We start from the raw sequence: 14,037 nt of genomic DNA, 5'->3' as shown, positions 1-14,037 counted from the left end.
GTGATGGTGATTTTCTGGGTTATGCCTAGAGTGTATGGGCTCCTTCCTGGTCCTGACTGCAGGCATACAGTGTAGCCGGCTCACTACTGAAGAAGCTAGACTGTATGGGCTCCTTCCTGGTCCTGACTGCAGGCATACAATGTAGCCAGCTCAGTACTGAAGATTCTAGACTGTATGGGCTCCTTCCTGGTCCTGACTGCAGCCCATACAATGTAGCCGGCTCACTACTGAAGATGCTAAACTGTATGGGCTCCTTCCTGGTCCTGACTGCAGCCCATACAATGTAGCCGGCTCAGTACTGAAGATGCTAGAGTGTATGGGCTCCTTCCTGGTTCTGACTGCAGCCCATACAGTGTAGCAGGCTCACTACTGAAGATGGTAGACTGTATGGGCTCCTTCCTGGTTCTGACTGCAGCCCATACAATGTAGCCGGCTCACTACTGAAGAAGCTAGACTGTATGGGCTCCTTCCTGGTTCTGACTGCAGCCCATACAGTGTAGCCGGCTCACTACTGAAGAAGCTAGACTGTATGGGCTCCTTCCTGGTTCTGACTGCAGCCCATACAGTGTAGCCGGCTCACTACTGAAGATGCTAGACTGTACGGGCTCCTTCCTGGTCCTGACTGCAGCCATACAATGTAGCCGGCTCACTACTGAAGAAGCTAGACTGTATGGGCTCCTTCCTGGTTCTGACTGCAGCCATACAGTGTAGCCGGCTCACTACTGAAGAAGCTAGACTGTATGGGCTCCTTCCAGGTTCTGACTGCAGCCCATACAATGTAGCCGGCTCACTACTGAAGAAGCTAGACTGTATGGGCTCCTTCCTGGTTCTGACTGCAGCCCATACAATGTAGCCGGCTCACTACTGAAGATGGTAGACTGTATGGGCTCCTTCCAGGTCCTGACTGCACCCATACAGTGTAGCCGGCTCACTACTGAAGAAGCTAGACTGTATGGGCTCCTTCCTGGTTCTGACTGCAGCCCATACAGTGTAGCCGGCTCACTACTGAAGATGCTAAACTGTATGGGCTCCTTCCTGGTTCTGACTGCAGCCCATACAATGTAGCCGGCTCAGTACTGAAGATGGTAGACTGTATGGGCTCCTTCCTGGTTCTGACTGCAGCCCATACAATGTAGCCGGCTCACTACTGAAGATGGTAGACTGTATGGGCTCCTTCCAGGTCCTGACTGCAGCCCATACAATGTAGCAGGCTCACTACTGAAGACACTAGACTGTATGGGCTCCTTCCAGGTCCTGACTGCAGCCCATACAATGTAGCAGGCTCACTACTGAAGAAGCTAGACTGTATGGGCTCCTTCCAGGTCCTGACTGCAGCCCATACAATGTAGACGACTCACTACTGAAGATGGTAGACTGTATGGGCTCCTTCCTGGTTCTGACTGCAGCCCATACAATGTAGCCGGCTCAGTACTGAAGATGGTAGACTGTATGGGCTCCTTCCAGGTCCTGACTGCACCCATACAGTGTAGCCGGCTCACTACTGAAGATGGTAGACTGTATGGGCTCCTTCCTGGTTCTGACTGCAGCCCATACAATGTAGCCGGCTCACTACTGAAGATGGTAGACTGTATGGGCTCCTTCCTGGTTCTGACTGCACCCATACAATGTAGCCGGCTCACTACTGAAGATGGTAGACTGTATGGGCTCCTTCCTGGTTCTGACTGCAGCCCATACAGTGTAGCCGGCTCACTACTGAAGACACTAGACTGTATGGGCTCCTTCCTGGTCCTGACTGCAGCCCATACAATGTAGCAGGCTCACTACTGAAGACACTAGACTGTATGGGCTCCTTCCAGGTCCTGACTGCAGCCCATACAATGTAGACGACTCACTACTGAAGATGGTAGACTGTATGGGCTCCTTCCTGGTTCTGACTGCAGCCCATACAGTGTAGCCGGCTCACTACTGAAGACACTAGACTGTATGGGCTCCTTCCTGGTCCTGACTGCAGCCCATACAATGTAGCAGGCTCACTACTGAAGACACTAGACTGTATGGGCTCCTTCCAGGTCCTGACTGCAGCCCATACAATGTAGACGACTCACTACTGAAGATGGTAGACTGTATGGGCTCCTTCCTGGTTCTGACTGCAGCCCATACAATGTAGCCGGCTCAGTACTGAAGATGGTAGACTGTATGGGCTCCTTCCAGGTCCTGACTGCACCCATACAGTGTAGCCGGCTCACTACTGAAGATGGTAGACTGTATGGGCTCCTTCCTGGTTCTGACTGCAGCCCATACAATGTAGCCGGCTCACTACTGAAGATGGTAGACTGTATGGGCTCCTTCCTGGTTCTGACTGCACCCATACAATGTAGCCGGCTCACTACTGAAGATGGTAGACTGTATGGGCTCCTTCCTGGTCCTGACTGCAGCCATACAATGTAGCCGGCTCACTACTGAAGATGGTAGACTGTATGGGCTCCTTCCTGGTTCTGACTGCAGCCCATACAGTGTAGCCGGCTCACTACTGAAAATGCTAGAGAGTATGGGCGCCTTCCTGGTCCTGACTGCACCCATACAGTGTAGCCGGCTCAGTACTGAAGATGGTAGACTGTATGGGCTCCTTCATGGTCCTGACTGCAGCCCATACAATGTAGCCAGCTCACTACTGAAGATGCTAGACTGTATGGGCTCCTTCCTGGTCCTGACTGCAGCCATACAGTGTAGCCAGCTCACTACTGAAGATGGTAGACTGTATGGGCTCCTTCCTGGTCCTGACTGCAGCCCATACAATGTAGCCAGCTCACTACTGAAGATGGTAGACTGTATGGGCTCCTTCCTGGTTCTGACTGCAGCCATACAGTGTAGCCGGCTCACTACTGAAGATGGTAGACTGTATGGGCTCCTTCCTGGTTCTGACTGCAGCCCATACAATGTAGCTGGCTCAGTACTGAAGATGCTAGACTGTATGGGCTCCTTCCTGGTTCTGACTGCAGCCCATACAATGTAGCCGGCTCAGTACTGAAGATGCTAAACTGTATGGGCTCCTTCCTGGTTCTGACTGCACCCATACAGTGTAGCCGGCTCACTACTGAAGATGGTAGACTGTATGGGCTCCTTCCTGGTCCTGACTGCACCTATACAGTGTAGCCGGCTCACTACTGAAGCTGGTAGACTGTATGGGCTCCTTCCTGGTCCTGACTGCACCCATACAGTGTAGCCGGCTCAGTACTGAAGACACTAGACTGTATGGGCTCCTTCCTGGTTCTGACTGCAGCCATACAGTGTAGCCGGCTCACTACTGAAGATGGTAGACTGTATGGGCTCCTTCCTGGTTCTGACTGCAGCCCATACAATGTAGCCGGCTCAGTACTGAAGATGCTAAACTGTATGGGCTCCTTCCTGGTTCTGACTGCAGCCATACAATGTACCCGGCTCACTACTGAAGACACTAGACTGTATGGGCTCCTTCCTGGTTCTGACTGCAGCCATACAGTGTAGCCGGCTCACTACTGAAGACACTAGACTGTATGGGCTCCTTCCTGGTCCTGACTGCAGCCATACAGTGTAGCCGGCTCACTACTGAAGATGGTAGACTGTATGGGCTCCTTCCTGGTTCTGACTGCAGCCCATACAATGTAGCCAGCTCACTACTGAAGACACTAGACTGTATGGGCTCCTTCCTGGTCCTGACTGCAGCCCATACAGTGTAGCCGGCTCAGTACTGAAGATGGTAGACTGTATGGGCTCCTTCCAGGTCATGACTGCACCCATACAATGTAGCCGGCTCAGTACTGAAGATGGTAGACTGTATGGGCTCCTTCCAGGTCATGACTGCACCCATACAATGTAGCCGGCTCAGTACTGAAGATGGTAGACTGTATGGGCTCCTTCCTGGTTCTGACTGCAGCCATACAGTGTAGCCGGCTCACTACTGAAGACACTAGACTGTATGGGCTCCTTCCTGGTCCTGACTGCAGCCATACAGTGTAGCCGGCTCACTACTGAAGATGGTAGACTGTATGGGCTCCTTCCAGGTCCTGACTGCACCCATACAATGTAGCAGGCTCACTACTGAAGATGGTAGACTGTATGGGCTCCTTCCAGGTCCTGACTGCACCCATACAATGTAGCCGGCTCACTACTGAAGACACTAGACTGTATGGGCTCCTTCCTGGTTCTGACTGCAGCCCATACAATGTAGCCGGCTCACTACTGAAGATGGTAGACTGTATGGGCTCCTTCCTGGTTCTGACTGCAGCCCATACAGTGTAGCCGGCTCACTACTGAAGATGCTAGAGTGTATGGGCTCCTTCCTGGTCCTGACTGCAGCCCATACAGTGTAGCCGGCTCAGTACTGAAGATTCTAGACTGTATGGGCTCCTTCCTGGTTCTGACTGCAGCCCATACAGTGTAGCCGGCTCACTATTGAAGATGCTAGACTGTATGGGCTCCTTCCTGGTCCTGACTGCACCCATACAATGTAGCCGGCTCACTACTGAAGACACTAGACTGTATGGGCTCCTTCCTGGTTCTGACTGCAGCCCATACAGTGTAGCCGGCTCAGTACTGAAGATGCTAGACTGTATGGGCTCCTTCCTGGTCCTGAGTGCACCCATACAATGTAGCCGGCTCACTACTGAAGACACTAGACTGTATGGGCTCCTTCCTGGTCCTGACTGCAGCCCATACAATGTAGCCGGCTCACTACTGAAGATGCTAAACTGTATGGGCTCCTTCCTGGTCCTGACTGCACCCATACAATGTAGCCGGCTCACTACTGAAGACTGTATGGGCTCCTTCCTGGTCCTGACTGCACCCATACAATGTAGCCGGTTCACTACTGAAGATGCTAGACTGTATGGGCTCCTTCCTGGTCCTGACTGCACCCATACAGTCTAGCCGGCTCACTACTGAAGACACTAAACTGTATGGCTCCTTCCTGGTTCTGACTGCACCCATACAATGTAGCCGGCTCACTACTGAAGACACTAGACTGTATGGGCTCCTTCCTGGTCCTGACTGCAGCCCATACAATGTAGCCGGCTCACTACTGAAGATGCTAGACTGTATGGGCTCCTTCCTGGTCCTGACTGCACCCATACAATGTAGCGGGCTCACTACTGAAGATGCTAAACTGTATGGGCTCCTTCCTGGTCCTGACTGCACCCATACAATGTAGCCGGCTCACTACTGAAGACACTAGACTGTATGGGCTCCTTCCTGGTCCTGACTGCAGCCCATACAATGTAGCCGGCTCACTACTGAAGATGCTAGACTGTATGGGCTCCTTCCTGGTCCTGACTGCACCCATACAATGTAGCCGGCTCAGTACTGAAGATGCTAGACTGTATGGGCTCCTTCCTGGTCCTGACTGCACCCATACAATGTAGCCAGCTCAGTACTGAAGATGGTAGAGTGTATGGGCTCCTTCCTGGTCCTGACTGCACCCATACAATGTAGCCAGCTCAGTACTGAAGATGGTAGACTGTATGGGCTCCTTCCTGGTCCTGACTGCACCCATACAGTGTAGCCGGCTCACTACTGAAGACACTAGACTGTATGGGCTCCTTCCTGGTCCTGACTGCACCCATACAATGTAGCCGGCTCACTACTGAAGACACTAGACTGTATGGGCTCCTTCCAGGTCCTGACTGCACCCATACAATGTAGCCGGCTCACTACTGAAGATGCTAGACTGTATGGGCTCCTTCCTGGTTCTGACTGCAGCCCATACAATGTAGCCGGCTCACTACTGAAGATGCTAGACTGTATGGGCTCCTTCCTGGTCCTGACTGCACCCATACAATGTAGCCGGCTCACTACTGAAGACACTAGACTGTATGGGCTCCTTCCAGGTCCTGACTGCAGCCCATACAATGTAGCCAGCTCAGTACTGAAGATTCTAGACTGTATGGGCTCCTTCCAGGTCCTGACTGCAGCCCATACAATGTAGCCGGCTCACTACTGAAGATGCTAAACTGTATGGGCTCCTTCCTGGTTCTGACTGCAGCCCATACAATGTAGCCGGCTCACTACTGAAGATGCTAGACTGTATGGGCTCCTTCCTGGTCCTGACTGCACCCATACAATGTAGCCGGCTCACTACTGAAGACACTAGACTGTATGGGCTCCTTCCAGGTCCTGACTGCAGCCCATACAATGTAGCCAGCTCAGTACTGAAGATTCTAGACTGTATGGGCTCCTTCCAGGTCCTGACTGCAGCCCATACAATGTAGCCGGCTCACTACTGAAGATGCTAAACTGTATGGGCTCCTTCCTGGTTCTGACTGCAGCCCATACAGTGTAGCCGGCTCACTACTGAAGATGCTAGAGTGTATGGGCTCCTTCCAGGTCCTGACTGCAGCCCATACAATGTAGCCGGCTCACTACTGAAGATGCTAAACTGTATGGGCTCCTTCCTGGTTCTGACTGCAGCCCATACAATGTAGCCGGCTCACTACTGAAGATGCTAAACTGTATGGGCTCCTTCCAGGTCCTGACTGCAGCCAATACAATGTAGCCGGCTCACTACTGAAGATGCTAAACTGTATGGGCTCCTTCCTGGTTCTGACTGCAGCCCATACAATGTAGCCGGCTCACTACTGAAGACACTAGACTGTATGGGCTCCTTCCAGGTCCTGACTGCAGCCCATACAATGTAGCCGGCTCACTACTGAAGATGCTAAACTGTATGGGCTCCTTCCTGGTTCTGACTGCAGCCCATACAGTGTAGCCGGCTCACTACTGAAGATGCTAAACTGTATGGGCTCCTTCCTGGTCCTGACTGCAACCCATACAGTGTAGCCTGCTCACTACTGAAGACACTAGACTGTATGGGCTCCTTCCAGGTCCTGACTGCAGCCCATAAAATGTAGCCTGCTCACTACTGAAGACACTAGACTGTATGGGCTCCTTCCTGGTTCTGACTGCAGCCCATACAGTGTAGCCGGCTCACTACTGAAGATGCTAGAATGTATGGGCTCCTTCCTGGTTCTGACTGCAGCCCATACAGTGTAGCCGGCTCACTACTGAAGATGCTAAACTGTATGGGCTCCTTCCTGGTTCTGACTGCAGCCCATACAGTGTAGCCGGCTCACTACTGAAGATGCTAAACTGTATGGGCTCCTTCCTGGTCCTGACTGCAGCCCATACAGTGTAGCCGGCTCACTACTGAAGACACTAGACTGTATGGGCTCCTTCCAGGTCCTGACTGCAGCCCATACAGTGTAGCCGGCTCACTACTGAAGATGGTAAACTGTATGGGCTCCTTCCTGGTTCTGACTGCAGCCCATACAGTGTAGCCGGCTCACTACTGAAGATGCTAAACTGTATGGGCTCCTTCCTGGTTCTGACTGCAGCCCATACAGTGTAGCCGGCTCACTACTGAAGATGCTAGAGTGTATGGGCTCCTTCCTGGTCCTGACTGCACCCATACAGTGTAGCCGGCTCACTACTGAAGATGCTAAACTGTATGGGCTCCTTCCTGGTCCTGACTGCACCCATACAGTGTAGCCGGCTCACTACTGAAGATGCTAAACTGTATGGGCTCCTTCCTGGTCCTGACTGCAGCCCATACAGTGTAGCCGGCTCACTACTGAAGACACTAGACTGTATGGGCTCCTTCCTGGTCCTGACTGCACCCATACAATGTAGCCGGCTCACTACTGAAGATGCTAGAGTGTATGGGCTCCTTCCTGGTTCTGACTGCAGCCCATACAGTGTAGACGACTCACTACTGAAGATGCTAGAGTGTATGGGCTCCTTCCTGGTCCTGACTGCACCCATACAGTGTAGCCGGCTCACTACTGAAGATGCTAAACTGTATGGGCTCCTTCCAGGTCCTGACTGCACCCATACAGTGTAGCCGGCTCACTACTGAAGACCGTAGACTGTATGGGCTGTTTCCAGGTCCTGACTGCAGCCCATACAATGTAGCCGGCTCAGTACTGAAGATGCTAGACTGTATGGGCTCCTTCCTGGTCCTGACTGCAGCCCATACAGTGTAGCCGGCTCACTACTGAAGACACTAGACTGTATGGGCTCCTTCCTGGTCCTGACTGCACCCATACAGTGTAGCCGGCTCACTACTGAAGATGCTAAACTGTATGGGCTCCTTCCTGGTCCTGACTGCAGCCCATACAGTGTAGCCGGCTCACTACTGAATACACTAGACTGTATGGGCTCCTTCCAGGTCCTGACTGCACCCATACAATGTAGCCGGCTCACTACTGAAGACACTAGACTGTATGGGCTCCTTCCTGGTCCTGACTGCAGCCCATACAATGTAGCCAGCTCAGTACTGAAGATGCTAGACTGTATGGGCTCCTTCCTGGTCCTGACTGCAGCCCAAACAATGTAGCCAGCTCAGTACTGAAGATGCTAGAGTGTATGGCCTCCTTCTTGGTCCTGACTGCACCCATACAGTGTAGCAGGCTCAGTACTGAAGATTCTAGACTGTATGGGCTCCTTCCTGGTCCTGACTGCACCCATACAATGTAGCCGGCTCAGTACTGAAGACTGTATGGGCTCCTTCCTGGTCCTGACTGCAGCCCATACAATGTAGCTGGCTCAGTACTGAAGACACTAGACTGTATGGGCTCCTTCCTGGTCCTGACTGCACCCATACAATGTAGCCGTCTCACTACTGAAGACACTAGACTGTATGGGCTCCTTCCAGGTCCTGACTGCAGCCCATACAATGTAGCCGGCTCAGTACTGAAGACACTAGACTGTATGGGCTCCTTCCAGGTCCTGACTGCAGCCCATACAATGTAGCCGGCTCACTACTGAAGATGCTAGAGTGTATGAGCTCCTTCCTGGTCCTGACTGCACCCATACAGTGTAGCCGGCTCACTACTGAAGATGCTAAACTGTATGGGCTCCTTCCAGGTCCTGACTGCAGCCCATACAATGTAGCCAGCTCACTACTGAAGACACTAGACTGTATGGACTCCTTCCAGGTCCTGACTGCAGCCCATACAGTCTAGTCAGCTCACTGGTGAAGACGCTAGACTGTACGGGCTCCTGTCAGGTATATAGTATGGTAGATATAGACTGTACGGGCTCCTGTCAGGTATATAATATTGTAGGTATAGACTGTACGGGCTCCTGTCAGGTCTATAGTATTGTAGATGTAGACTGTACGGGCTCCTGTCAGGTATATATTATTGTAGATATAGACTGTACGGGCTCCTGTCAGGTATAGATTATTGTAGATATAGACTGTATGGGCTCCTGTCAGGTATAGATTATTGTAGATATAGACTGTACGGGCTCCTGTCAGGTATATAGTATGGTAGATATAGACTGTTCGGGCTCCTGTCAGGTATATATTATTGTAGATATAGACTGTACGGGCTCCTGTCAGGTGTATAGTATTGTAGATATAGACTGTACGGGCTCCTGTCAGGTATATAGTATTGTAGATACAGACTGTACGGGCTCCTGTCAGGTATATATTATTGTAGATACAGACTGTACGGGCTCCTGTCAGGTATATAATATTGTAGATACAGACTGTACGGGCTCCTGTCAGGTATATATTATTGTAGATACAGACTGTACGGGCTCCTGTCAGGTATATATTATTGTAGATACAGACTGTACGGGTTCCTGTCAGGTATATATTATTGTAGATATAGACTGTACGGGCTCCTGTCAGGTATATAGTATTGTAGATATAGACTGTACGAGCTCCTGTCAGGTATATATTATTGTAGATACAGACTGTACGGGCTCCTGTCAGGTATATATTATTGTAGATACAGACTGTACGGGTTCCTGTCAGGTATATAATATTGTAGATACAGACTGTAAGGGCTCCTGTCAGGTATATAGTATTGTAGATATAGACTGTACGGGCTCCTGTCAGGTATATAATATTGTAGATATAGACTGTACGGGCTCCTGTCAGGTATATAGTATTGTAGATATAGACTGTACGGGCTCCTGTCAGGTATATAATATTGTAGATACTGTACGGGCTCCTGTCAGGTATATATTAGTGATGATATCAGAATGTATGGGCCCCTGTCAGGTATATATTAGTGATGATATCAGAATGTACAGGCACCTGTCAGGTATATATTAGTGATGATATCAGAATGTACGGGCCCCTGTCAGGTATATATTAGTGATGATATCAGAATGTATGGGCTCCTGTCAGGTATATATTAGTGCTGATATCAGAATGTATGGGCTCCTGTCAGGTATATATTAGTGATGATATCAGAATGTACGGGCTCCTGTCAGGTATATATTAGTGATGATATCAGAATGTACGGGCCCCTGTCAGGTATATATTAGTGATGATATCAGAATGTACAGGCACCTGCCAGGTATATATTAGTGATGATATCAGAATGTACGGGCCCCTGTCAGGTATATATTAGTGATGATATCAGAATGTATGGGCTCCTGTCAGGTATATATTAGTGATGATATCAGAATGTATGGGCACCTGTCAGGTGTATATTAGTGCTGATATCAGAATGTATGGGCTCCTGTCAGGTATATATTAGTGATGATATCAGAATGTATGGGCTCCTGTCAGGTATATATTAGTGATGTTATCAGAATGTACGGGCTCCTGTCAGGTGTATATTAGTGATGATATCAGAATGTATGGGCCCCTGTCAGGTATATATTAGTGATGATATCAGAATGTATGGGCCCCTGTCAGGTATATATATTAGTGATGATATCAGAATGTATGGGCTCCTGTCATGTATATATTAGTGATGATATCAGAATGTACGGGCCCCTGTCAGGTATATATTAGTGATGATATCAGAATGTATGGTGTTGTGAATTCTGTGGTCAAGCTCCCTCCTGTGGTCATGAGTGGTACTTCGGCTGGTTCTGTCCATGAGCTTCCTTTGGTGGATGTGAGTGGGGCTGCGGCTTCTGAGTTTCCTTCCTCAGGTGACGAGGTTAAGTCGTTAGGTGCTGCTCTATTTAACTCCACCTAGTTCTTTGTTCCTAGCCTCCAGTCAATGTTCCAGTATTGGTCTTGCTCTCTCCTGGATCGTTCTTGTGGCCTGTCTGCCCTGCATAAGCTAAGTTCTGCTTGTGTTACTTTTGTTTGCTATTTTTTCTGTCCAGCTTGCTATATTGGTTTGTCTTGCTTGCTGGAAGCTCTGGGACGCAGAGGAAGCACCTCCGTACCGTTAGTCGGTGCGGAGGGTCTTTTTGCGCCCTCTGCGTGGTTTTTTGTAGGTTTTTGTGCTGACCGCAAAGCTATCTTTCCTATCCTCGGTCTATTCAGTAAGTCGGGCCTCACTTTGCTAAAATCTATTTCATCTCTGTGTTTGTATTTTCATCTTTACTCACAGTCATTATATGTGGGGGGCTGCCTTTTCCTTTGTGGAATTTCCCTGAGGCAAGGTAGGCTTATTTTTCTATCTTCAGGGCTAGCTAGTTTCTCAGGCTGTGCCCGAGGCGCCTAGGTCTGGTCAGGAGCGCTCCACGGCTACCTCTAGTGTGGTGTGATAGGATTAGGGATTGCGGTCAGCAGAGTTCCCTTGTCTCAGAGCTCGTCCTATGTTATTAGTAACTATCAGGTCACTTTGTGTGCTCTTAACCACCAGGTCTGTTGTGGTTCTGAATCACCAGTTCATAACAGTACTGGAGACCAGGAATAAAGAACTAGGTGGAGTTAAATAGAGCAGCACCTAACGACTTAACCTCGTCACCTGAGGAAGGAAACTCAGAAGCCGCAGCCCCACTCACATCGACCAAAGGAAGCTCATGGACAGAACCAGCGGAGTACCACTCATGACCACAGGAGGGAGCTTGACCACAGAATTCACAACAGTGGCATTTGTGGATTCAGGCGCTGCCCTGAATTTGATGGACTTGGAGTTTGCTAGGCTCTGTGGGTTTTTCTTGGAGCCCTTGCAGCATCCTATTCCATTGAGAGGAATTGATGCTACGCCTTTGGCCAAGAATAAGCCTCAGTATTGGACCCAACTGACCATGTGCATGGCTCCTGCGCATCAGGAGGATATTCGCTTTTTGGTGTTGCAGAATCTGCATGATGTGGTCGTGTTGGGGTTGCCATGGCTACAAGTCCATAACCCAGTATTGAATTGGAAATCTATGTCTGTGTCCAGCTGGGGTTGTCAGGGGGTACATGGTGATGTTCCATTTCTGTCTATTTCATCATCCACCCCTTCTGAGGTCCCAGAGTTCTTGTCAGATTACCGGGATGTATTTGATGAGCCCAAGTCCAATGCCCTACCTCCGCATAGGGATTGTGATTGTGCTATCGATTTGATTCCTGGTAGTAAGTTTCCTAAAGGTCGACTGTTTAATTTGTCTGTACCTGAGCACGCCGCTATGCGGAGTTACGTAAAGGAATCCTTGGAGAAGGGTCATATTCGGCCGTCGTCGTCGCCATTGGGGGCAGGGTTTTTTTTTGTGGCCAAGAAGGATGGTTCGTTGAAACCTTGTATTGATTACCGCCTTCTAAATAAAATCACAGTCAAATTTCAGTACCCCTTGCCGCTGCTGTCTGATTTGTTTGCTCGGATTAAGGGGGCTAGTTGGTTCACCAAGATAGATCTTCGTGGTGCGTATAATCTTGTGCGTATTAAACAGGGCGATGAATGGAAAACAGCATTTAATACGCCCGAGGGCCATTTTGAGTACCTGGTTATGCCATTCGGGCTTTCCAATGCTCCATCAGTATTTCAGTCCTTTATGCATGACATCTTCCGAGAGTACCTGGATAAATTCCTGATTATATACTTGGATGATATTTTGGTCTTCTCGGATGATTGGGAGTCACACGTTAAGCAGGTTAGAATGGTGTTCCAGGTCCTGCGTGCGAATTCTTTGTTTGTGAAGGGGTCAAAGTGTCTCTTTGGAGACAGAAGGTTTCATTTTTGGGTTTCATTTTTTCCCCTTCTACTATCGAGATGGACCCTGTTAAAGTTCAGGCCATTTATGATTGGACTCAGCCGACATCTCTGAAGAGTCTGCAAAAGTTCCTGGGCTTTGCTAATTTTTATCGTCGCTTCATCAATAATTTTTCTAGTATTGCTAAACCATTGACTGATTTAACCAAGAAGGGTGCTGATGTGGTCAATTGGTCTTCTGCTGCTGTGGAAGCTTTTCAGGAGTTGAAGCGTCGTTTTTCTTCTGCCCCTGTGTTGTGCCAGCCAGATGTTTCGCTCCCGTTCCAGGTCGAGGTGGATGCTTCTGAAATTGGAGCAGGGGCTGTTTTGTCGCAAAGAAGTTCTGATGGCTCGGTGATGAAACCATGTGCCTTCTTTTCCAGGAAGTTTTCGCCTGCTGAGCGTAATTATGATGTTGGCAATCGAGAGTTGCTGGCCATGAAGTGGGCATTCAAGGAGTGGCGTTATTGGCTTGAAGGAGCTAAGCATCGCGTGGTGGTCTTGATTGATCACAAGAACTTGACTTATCTCGAGTCTGCCAAACGGTTGAATCCTAGACAGGCTCGTTGGTCGCTGTTTTTCTCCCGTTTTGACTTTGTGGTTTCGTACCTTCCGGGCTCTAAAAATGTGAAGGTGGATGCCCTGTCTAGGAGTTTTGTGCCCGACTCTCCGGGTTTGCCTGAGCCGGCGGGTATTCTCAAAGAGGGGGTAATTTTTTCTGCCATCTCCCCTGATTTGCGGCGGGTGCTGCAAAAATTTCAGGCTAATAGAGCGGACCGTTGCCCAACGGAGAAACTGTTTGTCTCTGATAAATGGACGAGTAGAGTTATTTCTGAGGTTCATTGTTCGGTGTTGGCTGGTCATCCTGGAATCTTTGGTACCAGAGATTTGGTGGCTAGATCCTTTTGGTGGCCGTCTCTGTCGCGGGATGTGCGTTCATTTGTGCAGTCCTGTGGGATTTGTGCTCGGGCGAAGCCCTGCTGTTCTCGTGCCAGTGGGTTGCTTTTGCCCTTGCCGGTCCCGAAGAGGCCCTGGACACATATCTCTATGGATTTTATTTCGGATCTCCCCATCTCTCAAAAGATGTCGGTCATTTGGGTGGTTTGTGATCGCTTCTCTAAGATGGTCCATTTGGTACCCGTGTCTAAATTGCCCTCCTCCTCTGATTTGG

This window comes from Ranitomeya imitator, chromosome 8 (assembly GCF_032444005.1).
Source record: "Ranitomeya imitator isolate aRanImi1 chromosome 8, aRanImi1.pri, whole genome shotgun sequence".
Classification (NCBI taxonomy): domain Eukaryota; kingdom Metazoa; phylum Chordata; class Amphibia; order Anura; family Dendrobatidae; genus Ranitomeya; species Ranitomeya imitator.
The sequence above is the reverse complement of the archived record's forward strand: the minus strand, read 5'-3'. Positions refer to the sequence as shown.